Consider the following 14,908-nt stretch of genomic DNA (forward strand, 5'->3'; position numbering starts at 1 on the left):
GATCGCCGCAGACTGCTGTGTTAGCAGTGAGGGAGGCTCCGTGGGCGTGGGACCCTCCCGGCCAGGCGTGGGATATATTCTCCTGGTGTGCCTCTTTGCTTAAAGCGCCGTATTGGGGTGGGAGTTACCCGATTTTCCAGGTGTTGTGTGTCTCAGTTCCCCTGGCTAGGAAAACGGATTCCCTTCCCCCTTGCACTTCCAGGTGAGGCGGTGCCTCGCCCTGCTTCAGCTCTCGCTGGTCAGGCTGCAGCAGCTGACCTGCACCGATTGTCCGGCACTCCCTAGTGAGATGACCCCAGTACCTCAGTTGAAAATGCAGAAATCACTGGTCTTCTGTGTCGCTCGCGCTGGGAGTTGGAGAGTGGAGCTGTTCCTATTCAGCCATCTTGCTCCGCCCTGTCCTCTGTGAGGTTTTCAATAAGGACATTACATAATCTAATTTACATTTTAAGAAAATCACTTGGACTGCTTTATGGAGAATAGGTAATAGAGGAACAAGAGCAAAAGTAGGGAGACCAGACCAGTTATCAAGCTAAGGTGAACATCCAGGCAAGAGCTAAGAAGAGCTAGGACTATGGTATTATGGTAGCGATGGAGAAGCAGACAAAGTTGGGATATATTTTGGAGATAGAGTTTTAGGACTTCTAAGGTATTAGAGCTGAGAGAGGAGGGGAGGAGGCTCAAGGACAATGTCTTGATGTTTGGTAGGTGATTGTGTCATTTTCTAGAATAAGGAAGAGTAATTAAGGAGCAACTTTGGAAAGGAAAGATCTGCTTTGGACTTGTAACTTTTGAACTGTCATTATTAGACATCCAAATGAATATGTGAAATAAGCAATTGGCTTTATGAATCTATAGCTCAATGGAGATATCAAGAGCTGGAGATAAAATCATGTGCAATTGGCATGAAGATGGTGGTTAAAGCCAAGGGACTTTCCCAGAATTCATGCATCTGAATGAACGAGATTTCCATCAGGGTGCTCACTCTCCTGGGAAAGCTTCATGTTATATACATTTTTCTAGTGATGTTGATCCATTGGCATAATTTTATTGGGCCTCAGATTCTAAGTAAAAAAAGAAAAGAAAAAGTTAGTGTTCTGTGAGTTTAGCAAGTTTTAAAACAAACAAAAGAAGTAGATTGTGGTTAAATATCTCTTACTGCAAACTGTGTAGACCACCAAGCTCAGTAAAAACATTGAGTAAATGGAAAAACAATGTTGTATGAAAGGACATGAATGAAAAGTATCTGGGAAAGAACCCATATTTTAGTGTCAGGAAAGCCTGGGTTCAAGTTAAGACTCAGCCACTCACTGACCACAAACAAACTGTAACTTTCATAAAATTTGCACTTATTTTCCTTCAGGAGATAATAGAGATTGTAACATCAATCATTGGGAGTTTTTTTTTTTTTTTTTTTTTTTTAACAGAGTCTCACTCTGTCACCCAAGCTGGAATGCAGTGGCGCGATCTCAGCTCACTGCAACCTCCACTTCCCGGGTTCAAACGATTCTCCTGCCTCAGCCTCCTGAATACCTGGGATTACAAGTGCCCGCCACCGTGCCCAGCTAATTTTTGTATTTTTAGTAGAGACTAGGTTTCACCATGTTGGCCAGGCTGGTCTCAAACTCCTGACCTCGTGATCCACCCACCTCGGCCTCCCAAAGTGCTGGGATTACAGGCGTGAGCCAGCCACCATGCCTGGCCAATTTTTTGGAGTTTTTGTGCAAAATCTACATACTACAGATAGAAGTATCTAGTAACAGTAATGACATAGTGAGGGTTCAATACATTTTAACCATTTAAAGATTTTTTGATATATTAGTAAATTGAAATGAAACAAGCTATCATAACATCATCAGAATGGATGGGTGTTTGCCTAAAGCTACCAGACTAAAAATGTCTACTCAATAGAGAGATCACAGTGAGATTTACTCCTTCCATGGGAAAAAAAGGGAATGAAATATGGAAACTAAAGTGAATCCCATGAGCTGAAAGGCTAGTTGACTTGTGTGTTATGCTGTTGTGTCTAGTACAGCTGGGGGATCTAAACTTCTTTATTGCTTTTCCCTATTAATAAAGCATTTTTAGCACACCCTCTCTCTACCACTCTCCCTTTCCCCCAGGCATCCCTTCTTTGGAGAACAATGGTCTAGAAAACTGCCTAGCAAAGCATCTCAATGGGGCTTGAGTATTTTATACTCAAAGGTTCACAAGGTGGCTGCCTTTGGAGTTAATCAGCCTACTGACATATTTTGTTTGTTTGAAATGGCATTCAACATTCTAACCAAACGGGAATTGAACAATGAGAACACTTGGACACAGGGTGGGGAACATCACACACCAGGGCCTGTTGTGGGGTAGGGGAAGGGGAGAGGGATAGCATTAGGAGATATACCTAATGTAAATGACAAGTTAATGGGTGCAGCACACCAACATGGCACATGTATACATATGTAACAAACCTGCACGTTGTGCACATGTACCCTAGAACTTAAAGTATAAAAAAAAAAAAAACATTCTAGCCAAAGTTTAAACACTGAGAGAACTTATATATACATATATTTATATAGATGTTGTATATATGTGTACATATACACACACATATACACACATAAACACACATGTGCCCATATATATGTATATACACACTCATACATAAGAAAAAAAATTGTGTCTTCCCTTAAAAAAATTTCCACATGGCAAGAATTAGCTGGATATATTCTCTTTAGTGTGCTGCACTCCTTACCATTCTTTACTGTTTCCCAAATGAGGCCAGGATTGGCTACCATTTATTATTATGCTTGGATTATTATGTTTTTATAGTAAAAGCATAGTTGTCTAAATCCACAATTAAAAATAAAAATTCCCGTTTTCTATTTATATCAACTGACTGAATTTTATAAGCGTTTACGTTTGCTTTCCAATTCTACCCATTACTGTTCATCTGGCAATTCTTGAGAAGTAACAAGTTTTTTTTTGTCGTGGAATATGGCCCTGAAAAGAAAGTCAATTACTAGTGCTGATTATGGTAATGAAACAAAAATTAAGAAAAACTTTAAAATGATGGTTCTTGGCCAAAATTATACAGAAGTTTAGAATGGCATATTTAGTTAAGGTTTGAAAATGTTATTTTGTAGTTTCAAATTATAGTTTATTGCATTATAGGAGAACAATGATCTAGTCAGGTTTGCAAATTTAAAGATTCTTTAAGAACACACGGACACAGGGAGGGGAACATCACACATGGGGACCTGTTGGGGAATGGGGGGCTAGGGGAAGGATAGCATTAGGAGAAATATCTAATGTAGATGATGGGTTGATGGGTGCAGCGAACCAACATGGCAGGTGTATACCTCTGTAACAAACATGCACGTTCTGCACAAGTACCCCAGAACTTAAAGCATAATAATAATAATAATACTTTAAGTTCTCAGGACATGCCCCTAAATTTGTTTAAATGTCTTGAGTTTCAGGTCCTATTTCTTTCACCTGGATTTTAAAATTCAATGTTTGGTCATATTCAAAACAAAATTTATCAGTAGTCATTGAGGTTGTACGATCTACTATATTGTATTGTATCTGGGAAAACATTCATCAATATAGAATCATAATATTAAAGTCATTTCTTTTATCTACCCAGGCTTATTGTTACATTATGTTCCTTCTCTGGTTGCCTGCTCAAAGCACTTAATCAATTCATCAAAGGGAATGAAATAAGCCATAAAGCATGGGGCTTTCTTAGAACAAAGGCATGACCTAATTTTCCGATGGGAAATGACCTGTGAAAATTCTTCTCAAAGTAAGGAAGCTATAATTTTCCTCAAACCTCTCAATTCTCAAAAATGACATCATCAATCAACAACTCTCTTTTCTAAACTGTGGTTGAAATATGCTGTAGAAACTATTCATTTTATGTCATGTTATTAGCAGAAAGATTATTGAAAGAACTGTGTATTTTAGCTTCCAGAATTATAAAACTATTGAATTCTCTAGAATAAAGCCCCAAATCCATACTGAGGCCTATCAGATCCTTCATGGGATGTTGTCCTCTGATATTCCCAGATGAGTCATTCTCTCCAACAGTGTTGCTCATCTCAGCACAATTACCACCGCCATGTGCACATACACAGCACTGCCCCCCCAACACACATAAATACACCCAAAAAATACATAAAATGAAACAACACACAAAAAAACTCACATGTTCTTAGGCTTTAGGTACAAGTTATCCTTTTTAACGTTTTGGAAGTACCCCAATATAATAGATACTTCTTCCCATTTATAGAAATTCTTTTGGAGTATTGGAGACCCTCCATCATCAGGAATTGACCTCGACTATCCTCATTCTTAAAGGGAATCAATGGATGCAATAATTTTGTTGACAAGACTGTCTATGTACATTCTTCTTGGTATCTTCTGTGTTCTCTGCAAGTGGCCTGCATGGCCTTCTAGGATCCTAGTTTGCTACGAAAGTGGGAAGGATTTTAAAGCTTATTTGGTGGAAACTATCTTTTGCTGTCGAATCCAAATCTAAAACAAATCTTCCATTTGTCTGCCATCCTGACATTTCTTGTAAAACATGTCAAATACCCTTTGAGGAACAGTAGTTTGAATCGCTTAATTTCATCAGTTCACATCTAGTGTCCAGGCCTATCTACATAATTTGCCAAGCCCAGTGCAAAATGAAAATGTGAGACCCCTGTTCAAAGAGCGGGAAAAAAGTAGATCTAAAAGTACAAAGTTCTACTTTAAAAGTTCTTTACCTTTACCTTAAGTTCTACCTTAAAAATATGTTAATACTTACAAGACATTCTAAGGGTAAAAGTGATAAATGAGTAACAACATAAACAGAAATTGCATATACATTTTGGTGTTATAATTCTATATCATATAACAAAAATTAATTTTATTAGTATGATATATTGATTGTAGAACTCTTTTGGCTTGGTTTGCTGAAAACTTATTTTTTAGGTCATTAAAATCATTATTTTACCAACTTCATTTTCAATTGATATAATGGAAAATGATATCTGGCACTCTTGGCAAATGCAATATCACAAATAATTTGATAATTTTAATTTTGAGAAATATCTTTTTCAGATGCTACTGCTACTAGAGCTGTTAATATTTGTTATAGACTATGACAACACTGGGATAAAATTCAGATTAATTATTTCAAAATAGAAATTTTAACACATCTAGAGTTAATGATTCTGTGGATCAATTTTTCTGAAAGATTTATTTCTTCAAAAAAATAAGTTTTGTGTAAGTCTGAATTTACTTGCAAATGTAAATTTATACAATGGCATTTTAATATTTCTTCTGACATTTCTTGTAACTTGTGGTGTTTTTGCAAGAAATTGAGGCTAGGCATAGTGGTTTATACCTGTAGTATAAACCACTTAGTGAGACTGAGGTGAGAGGATTCCTTGAGCCTAAGAGTTTGAAGCCAGCCTGGGTAACACAGTGAGGTCCCATTTCTACAAAAATTTTTAAAAATTAGCTGGGTGTGGTGGCATGTGCCTGTGGTCCCAGCTACTTGGGAGGCAGAGGCAGGAGGATTGTTTGAGCCTGGGAGGTTGAGGCTATAGTGAGCTATAATCATACCACCGGACTCCAGTCTGGCAGCAAAAGCAAGATTCTGTAAAAAAAAAAAAAAAAAAGAAAGAAAGAGAAAGAAAGAAAGAGAGAGAAAGAAAGGAAGGAAGGAAGGAAGGAAGGAAGGAAGGAAGGAAGAAAAGAAAAGAAAAGAAAGAAAGAGAAAGAAAGAAAGAAAGAAAAAGAAAGAAAGAACGTTTCTTCATGATTTGTATATAGTACAAAATGTTTCTTTATATTCTATCACTGTATCTTCAATTATAAAAAATTTTAAAAGTTGTTTTCCTCTCAATTGGTTCATCCACAGCTTTATATAAAAATAGTGTTGTTGTTGTTTTCCAATGACTACGACTATTTTTAAATTCATTTTTATTTCTAAGCCTATGGACACAGTATTTGCTTTGCAATGCTTCAACTGTTTTCAAAAGTAGAGGTTCTAAAATCTGAAGAATTCTAGTAACCCCATGATATACTTTTTGAACTATCCAGGTGTACACTTTCATCTCATAACAATTCACTGACCACATTTACAGCCTGAGTGCCAGCAGTTCCTGTCCCAATGCTCAGGCCTCAAAGATGCCACAGAGACAGGACTGGCTATGAGAAATGACTGGCAAATTGGCTGAGTCCCCCAGCTGTCCCCAGGCAGAGCCCTCCTCTTTTCTGGGTCCTGGAGTGCTGTCACCACTGCAGATGCATCTGCTCCTGATGCATTCGCAGACACCACCAATGTGGACCCAGGTACCAGACTCAGCTCAACACTTGGGCTCCCATCGTGCCCTGACTGCCCCAGTGCACGTGCACACCAGGGAACCTGACCAACTGCTCTGTACAAGCTGGCCTGAGCCCTCTTGTGCATATGCTGCGACTCAGTGTAACCCCTCTATTATTTCGCAGGCTCCAGGGTCCCTTAGGACTTCCCCTATAAAACAAATTAAATACTTAAAAATTTATGAAAATTTTCAAGATGGTGACAGTAGAGTACTAAACCAGACACAGGGCTCCTTCCAAGAGTTGGGCCCTGTAGGCCTGCATTAGTCCATGCCCTTGAAGGTGGACCTACTAGTATCCTGAGTTACCCATCATTCCTTGTGCCTTCACCCATCAGCAATTCCCAAACCATGCTCTGCATGATATGGTTTGGATCTGTGTTCATGCCCAAATCTCATGTCAAATTGTAAGCCCCAGTGTTGGAGGTGGGACATGGTGGCAGGTGACTGGATCACGAAGACGGAGTTCTCATGAATGGTTTAGCACCATCCGCCCTTAGTACTATGTAGTGGTACTGTAGACTGAGTGAGTTCTCATGAGATCTGGTTGTTTAAAAGTGTGTGGCACCTCCCCCATCTCTCTTCCTCCTGCTCCTGGCCATGTGAAGTGCCTGCTTCCCTTTTTCCTTCCACCATGATTGTAACTTTCCTGAGGTCTTCCCAGAAACAGAAGCCTGTATTCTTTCTATACAGCCTGCAGAATCGTGAGTTGATAAAACCTTTCTTATAAAGTACCCAGTCTCAGATATTTCTTTAGAGCAGTGTGAGAACGAACTAATATATTGCAGAACAAGTGTTCTGCGAAAAAGAGTGGGAAATGCTGCATTCTATGTTCCCCTCTGGGGGATTCAGAATGTTTATTAGCAAATTACAGGATCTTGAAGTCCTGAATGAAACGCACGTAATTTCATGTAGTCCATCTTTTTTGAGGCTTTTCTGGTACCAGAATCCCAGTTACATCAGGTACCTCTGAATATCTTGGGGAAATATAGTCTATAGAATAAAATTTGGAGAATGCTGTGCTAAGCTGTGGCCCAGACTCCATTCAAAATCCCCATAGGTTTTTTTTGGCCCCTAACTCAAAGTAGGCATTCTATTTGAATTACTGTCTTCATAAGGGTGTAAGTAAACTGAGTCTATCAAGGCTTAATATAATATATAAAAGTATAAGGAAATATATTTTGGCAATAATACAATTTTAATTCTTAAAACTAATGTTTTACTCTAAAATTACTACTAGTTACTGCCTGTCTAAAGTAAAATGATATAATCATCAGGTTATTTGTCTCCATAGAAAGAGTCATTTTAATCTCATACAAAGTATTTTCTGTTAAGCATAGTTACATAAAACAATTAAAATATATTCATAAGTGATGGGCCATTGAACCTGTTCATGAGAATAACAAAACAGTCAAGCTCACAATTTCATTGAAAAATGTTAAAACCTAAATCAGATTGTATTACAGCCTCTTCTCATAATCTTCAATGGCTTTTTACTTCTCTGAGAAGAAAGTCCAAACTTCTTAAGATGGCCTACAAAGCCCTGCCTATTTAAAAAACCCGTACCTTCTCCATCTCATTTTGTACCACACCTCTCCTCACTTACCATATATCAGTGTATTAGTTCGTCCTTACATTGCTATGAAGAAATACCTGAGACTGGGTAATTTATAAGGAAAAGAGATTTAATTGGCTTACTGTTCTGCAGGCTTTACAGGAAACATGGCATGGGTACCTGTTCAGCTTCTCAGGAGGCCTCAGGAAGGCATACAATCATGGCAGAAGGCAAAGGGGGAGAAGGCATGCCACACAGTGAAAGCAGGAATAAGAGAGAAAGGAGGGAGGAAATCCTACACATTTTCAAATGACCAGATCTTGCGAGAACTCACTATTACAAAGTCAGCACCAAACCATGAGGCATACGCCCCATGACCCAAACACCTCCCCCTAGCCTCTGCCTCCAGCATTGGGGATTATAATTCAACATGAGATTCAGCCAGGGACAAATATCCATACTATATCAATCAGTCATCCTAGCTTTTACACATTCATTCCACACTATTTACTGAGTACCTGTCATGGGTCATAAACTTTTCCAGGTACTAGAAAAATATGCAAAAGAAATAAGGACCATGACCTCAATAAAGCAAACAAATATGGAATGTATAACACAGTATCAGGTAGAACTAAGTGTGGAGACAGAGAGAGAAGTCAGAAAGCTCTTGCCTTGGGCCAAGTGAGGCACACCGGCAATTTATACCAAGGCAGCTGTGGTGGAGCTGTTGAAAAACAGCTATATTCAGGATATTTTAACTGCACAGCCAGTAGGATTTGCTGAGGGACTAAATGTGGATGTGAGAGCAAAAGAAGAACCGAGGTTTAAAAGTTTTTTGGGCTGAGCAACCAAGTACATGGTGATGCTGAGATGGCAAATGCTAGGGAAGGAGCAGGCTTTTGGAGCAGAATCAAGATCTCTGTTTTGTACTTGGTGAGTTTGAGCTATCTGTTAGACATCCAGAAGATGTCAGATTGACAACTAGATGGATGACAATGGGTTTCATGTGGAGGCAAGAAAATGAACTCAAAAACTTAAAAGTAATCTGCTACCTCTTAGCTCCTCAAATGCACCAGTCTCTGCCTCTAGTCCTTTGCACATGCTGTTCTCTCTGTCTGTACCTCTTCCCCGTGTCCCTCCTTTTATTTCTTCCATTACTCTTTCAGAATTTTTGCTTAAATGTCACTTTCCCCTGGAGGCCTAGATTCCCCAGACCAGGTTAGACCTCTTTGTTACATAATCTCCTAATAACTTTTCCATCTTAGTATAGATCACCACTGGTATCAAATAAGATTTTTCTGACTAATATTTGTTTAACCTGTGTCAACAGTTTTACAGCAATAATATCTATCTTACTCACTTTTAATTACCAGCACCTGTGCAGTGTCTATATGTAGTAAAGACTTAGTGAATATTTGTGGAATGAAAGAATAAGTGAATGAATGAATAATTTCCAGGCAGACCTATTTCTTTATTGCCACTTCATTGCCCCTGCACCCACTTTTGTTTTCCCAGCATATTAAGACATATCTGCTTACTGCCAGCTGCACCTGAAGGTTACTCTCAAATATATATTTTCAAATCTCGTGAAGATGTTACTAACTGGGAGTACAGTAGCCAAATGTTCAGAATTGATTTTATTTCCAGAATTGCATTTAGGGTCCAATTTTTTAAAATGACTTATATAATCATTTTTGAGAAAACAAGAGTGTTCGTTGATGCCAAGAAATAATCAGAGAGACAGATTACTCTAGTGTGTCTTTTTACCATAAAAGTAAATTATGAAACTGAACCATCAACCATACAAAAGCCTTCTCACCAACTGAGTATAGATCTCTATTTTTCTGCTTCATTACAATAAATTATAGTTAGAAAGTTCAAAGACTTATCTATCAAGTTATGTTTAATTTACTACCTTGCCTTAGCTCATGCTGGGGGAGAAGTGTTCAGCTAGAGAACTAAGGCATTTAAAAGGTAATTAGCTCTTTAAAAATCTGTTATCAGCTCTACCTTTTTCCTAGCATCAGATTAGAAAAGCGTCTAGAACCTTATTCATCCAACTCGAGTATAAGCCTATTTCAGGTAAAAGTATTTAAATAAATGTTCCTGCCATCCCACTTCAGTGCCCCCATCTTTTATCTGAATAAGTTGTTATTTCCTTTTAATTTTTGGATAAATCTTAAAGTAGGCCACATTAAAGTTTATATAGATCTCCTTCAGTGTTTGTTTTGAAAGAATAAAAAGAATAAAAAGTTAGAATACTCCACAGGAACATTACTACCGGCATTTACTCTTGGGGAAGACATAGCTACAAGGAGTTAATTTGATAATCCCAAACTTATTGTTTCCTTTTGTGTTTTTCTAACTTTAGACTAATATTGTTCTAAGATACAACAGGTCCTACACCTAAAGTCACTGAAAGAAAATCATTTAGGATGAGGTTTTGTTGCCAAATGACATGATTTCAAGTAGAAATAATATGTCACATCCAAGTGAATAGAACATCAGCGAAGTTGCTCCTCAGATACTGGATAGCTGGGAAACCATAATTGAGTGGTTTCAAATTTAACTTCTTTCTAGGAATCCCGAACCTGAAAATCAGATAGTTTATATATTGTTTACATTTCCTTCATTAGTTGACAGACATTAATGAACAAATTAAAGCCAAACTGAAGCTCTATAGTCCAGAGTTCACAAATGCCTGTTCATTGCTGTATTCTAAGGCCCAGCACAATGCCAGGTGCTCAGTGCATACTCAGTGAATAGCAGTTATTCACACAAAGAAAATCTGGGGAAACTAAAAATGATGGTTGAGGGCAACTATAAAAACACATACTTTTAAACAAGTTAACCAGTTAACTTGCATTTGGATCTCAAAATTTGTTTATTTTGAATGAGATTTTAAAAAGTTACTTTACCCTTCTCAGCTTCTAGGAATGATACCCAAGTTCTTTTTCAAATCTAAAAATCTATTATATTAGGTACCACTTTCTGCAAATCTCTCATTGAATTTTACAGGACTAAAATGTTAAAACAGCAATACAAGTTTATTGTGTCAAGTTAAAAAAAATAGTGATCTTCCTCTTCCTCTTCTTTTCTTTCTGCCTTACTCCTAAAGTGACAAGTGTAAATGCTTTGGTGTAAATCCTTCCACATATACCTGTAATTACACCTGTATGTACTTCTCCCTAGATCACTGCTTCTCCAGCCCAAAAGTGGAACACACATGCATCTTATCACCCTTCTCACCTTACCACCCACTCCTTCCCTGCTTAATTCCTACTCTTCTTTCAGACATCACCTCAACCATCAACTCCTCTACAAATCCCAACACTTCCCTAAATTCCCCCTTGTAATGGGAACAATAGAGTCTGTTCATCCGACTCTATTGTCTCACTCTAGTATGATGTTATGAAGGCACAGCTAGGAACTACATTGCCCAGCTCCCTGCTGCACTTAGGTGTACCCATGTGACTAAGCTTTTCTATATGCAAGTGAAAGGACTGGAATTTTTGTTCTCCCAGTTCTCATGTCTGTCTCTCAAACTCATCCATCTTTGGGGAGTCACAATTATTCCTTCATAAATTTCCATCAACTTTTTGGGATAGCTCTGAAGCACTGTTGCTTTCATGTACCCAGCATTCATGCCCTCTTATTCTGATAGCCCTGATTTTCACTTGGAAAAATGCCTATTCTTCACTCTGAGTCCTGTGATTTGCGTGGTCCTGACTCTACCCTTTACATTCTAGAGAAGTGGCACATGACCTAAGCCTCACCGATCAGTCTACTTCATTTGTCTGGCAACAACAATAATGTGTAGGCACTTTACCAAAGCTGATCCCACAAGAGGAAGCCCCAAGAGTTTTGCTGGAAATTCTTTGGAATATATATTATTTTGTTGCAACCCTGACTCTGGTGGTATAGCCTAAATATGGAGCTACCAATGGTTATCTTTGCTACAACACGGATAGAGTCTTTCTTGAGATTAGCCCAACTGATACAAAGGCAGAGTCAAAATAATACAGAAAGACAGATACCTGGTAGATAATTTGAGTACATGATCAGCCTAAATCTAGTGCTACTTTTTACTCTGCAGTTGACTAAGGCCAGTAAATTCTCATTTGTGTTTTAAATCAGCTTCAGTAGAGTTTCTTTCAGTTGGTACTGGGAATCCTTAGAGATATATACCCCTTATCAATAAGATCCCAAAACTCTTTGGTTTTACTTTATTGAGCGCAGATACCACATTCTATCTTGTTTTAGCCTCTTTCCCAAGGTTTTAAGTTCCATGAGGGTAAGGATGCCTTACCATTATTTCTTGTGTCTCCCAATGCCTTAGCACAGTGCCTAATACTTAATAAATTTTGAAAGACTATATGGACAAAACAGATTCAATAGTACCCAGGGGACTGACTGAGAAAGGTGAAGACGTAGTTCCTTTCCTCAAGGAGTTTATAAATTACAATGAATTATTCCCAGATGGAGGTATATTTATCCTAATTCATCAGCTCCAGCTATGAATTTGAGGAACTGTAAGTTATGTGTTCCTATTGGATGGTTCTACAAATAGGTCTTCTATAAATGATAGTAACTCCATTCACCCTTAGATGTTTCCATCACTTTATCTTTTGTGGGCTGCCTTGCCTGCTTAGTCTGAATTCTCTTCAAACATCCTTCCAGTCACATGTTATTAATTCATTAGCATCAGTGAAGGGCTTCAGGGGAAGGGAGAGTAAAAGAGCAGGGAGGATGGAAGACAGAGGAAAGTGAAACCACATGAAATGGGCATAGTACCAGAAACATTTTTTAAGTCTCTGGTGAAACGTTTTCTGGCATCACTACATAACAATAGCACATAATTTTCATTAACTTGAACAAACAAAACCAAGCAGAGATTAAAAAGCAGCACAGATGTGATATGGCTCTCCTCTCCTATCCTGGACAGGGCAGCCTTATGGAGTAACTTCCCTTAACAACACAGGAAATGTTCTTTCAGCCTGTCCCCGGAAAAACAGCACATGGCACCAAGATACAACTACGAATACACAACTCTGGGCTGGGTCACTTGTTCTCATTCTGCTCCTTCCCAATATGCTCCTTTCTGATGACTGATGTGATCCTGGCATTCTGTCCTCCACCTCTTACCTTTTTATTCCTTTTGGTGCTGACCTTCATGGTGTACCCCATACCCGAAAATATCTTGCGCCCTTAGGGTTAAGCAACTTTCCCTCCCTCCTCTCTTATCAAACTCTTTTATCTGAGCCCTCCAAGGCTGATCTCATTGCAAACCACGTTTGAATAACATGACTAGCTTTTATATTATCTCATGAATCGTGACCATCTGAATTCCATTTCCACTTCCTTGGACAAAAGCCCTGTCTGGTATGTACTCCACATAGCCCAACATGAAGAGATGGCACTCAATAAATAACACATTGTGATGATAACAATACCATGAACATACACTGCAGAAATATTTCACAATGAATGAATGACTGTTGGACCCTTGGTGCAGAAACTGAACTTTTATGGCCACCGTGGGCTTTGGTCTGAGGGTATCTTACCTGCTGTGTATCAGTGACTTCCTGATTGTCAGAAGTAGCAAATGGTTCTTTAGGGTTCCCAGAACTAAAGGATGAATAGAATAACAAAAAAGATGCAAAGAACCTTAGTGATATTATTTTCCTGGTGAGAATAAGAGCACTTTAGGAATTGCAGTGTTCGCATAGCCAAATGCCAGAGCTTCCCCACCCCCAGAGATTTTCTCTGGATTAATCCAGTGCAAGTCATAGGAATCAACTTCATTATAGAGAAGATCTTACCAGGATGCATTCAAAGTAGATAAACATGTTCCATGTGATCCAGGATTTTTCCTGACCCCTTCGTTGGACTTGCAATGGGGGTACCATATTTACTTGGCCCATTGCAGTCAAGTCCTTGTGGGAGAGAGCATGTGAGCAGGTGAGTGCAGGGTCTGGCTAGCTGCTTTGGGCACCAACAAAAGCAAACTCCATGGAGGCCCCGCAGCAGCACCCAGGTGTGGGTGCTTGCGACCCCGAAGCCTCAGAAGGCATGTCACAATGCTCTCTTAGCTCTGCTGTTTGTGGACAGTGGTGTGTTATCAGCTCAGTGGGCCCCTTGCCTCCTCACTTGGGGTGGCTGCCCTCTGCCATCAAGAGCAAAGGACCAGTGTGACAGTCTTTTTTGGGTACTCACACTCATTGGGTCCCCAGTACTTGTCCGGCATCCAAGAAGAATGAAGTTGCCCAGACACTTGAAGGATGGTGGAGGTGGAGAATTTTATTTAGCAATGGAAATGGCTCTAGTGGAGAGGGGAGCTGGAGAGGTCACAGGACAGGCAGGTAATCTTCCCCCAAAGTTCAGCTGTCTGGGGTCAGCTCTTCCCTGAAGTCGAGCAGTCTCTCCAAAGTCAAGCTGTCTCTCCTCTGAAGTTCTGCCATCTCTCTGAAGTTAAGTCACCTCTGTCCAGTCAAGCTGCTTCTCTTCCCTCTACCAACTGAGTCTGGGGTCTTTATAGGCACAGGATGGAGGGCAGGGCAGGCTGTAAGTAGTTTAGGAAAAGGCAATGTTAGATCGGCAAAAGGCATTATTCTGTAAGAACCAATTGGGAGAGAATGGGCAAACAGGAATAGAAGTTCTCACTTTGGGCTGTGGGTTTCACGTTTCTCAGCTTAAAGGTGGGGTTTCACCTGGGACCCACTGCTGTTTGTCTCCTGCCTCTATCACATGGAGTGGCATCCTGTGCACTTAGGACATAGTAATACATACTCTACTTCTACTATCTACATAAAGAGAGAGAAAGAAAGTAAAAACAACATCTAAATGCTGCATGTGATTCCGTCACCCTTGCACTCAATGAGCATGTGTCCCTGTAGTGGAGTCCAGACTGGCCCCTTTTCAAGTTGGCCTCCGGGTCTGCATTCACCCTGGAAGTATTCCTCTACACTGTGTCTGACTTTAGGAT

General features: G+C 39.4%; 1 long non-coding RNA gene across 1 annotated transcript; it reads right to left on the reverse strand.

The window, feature by feature from the left end:
- Nucleotides 1-829: 829 nt before the first annotated feature.
- LOC108526664 (uncharacterized) lies at nt 830-13,924 on the reverse strand. Its single transcript, XR_001884578.1, has 3 exons — nt 13,746-13,924; nt 13,488-13,551; nt 830-1,064 (listed from the first exon to the last, which is right to left on the reverse strand). It is a non-coding gene; the product is annotated as an uncharacterized LOC108526664 (long non-coding RNA).
- Nucleotides 13,925-14,908: the final 984 nt, after the last annotated feature.

The sequence above is a fragment of the Rhinopithecus bieti genome, unplaced genomic scaffold (genome assembly GCF_001698545.2).
Source record: "Rhinopithecus bieti isolate Rb0 unplaced genomic scaffold, ASM169854v2 scaffold_3874, whole genome shotgun sequence".
NCBI classification, from domain to species: Eukaryota; Metazoa; Chordata; class Mammalia; order Primates; family Cercopithecidae; genus Rhinopithecus; species Rhinopithecus bieti.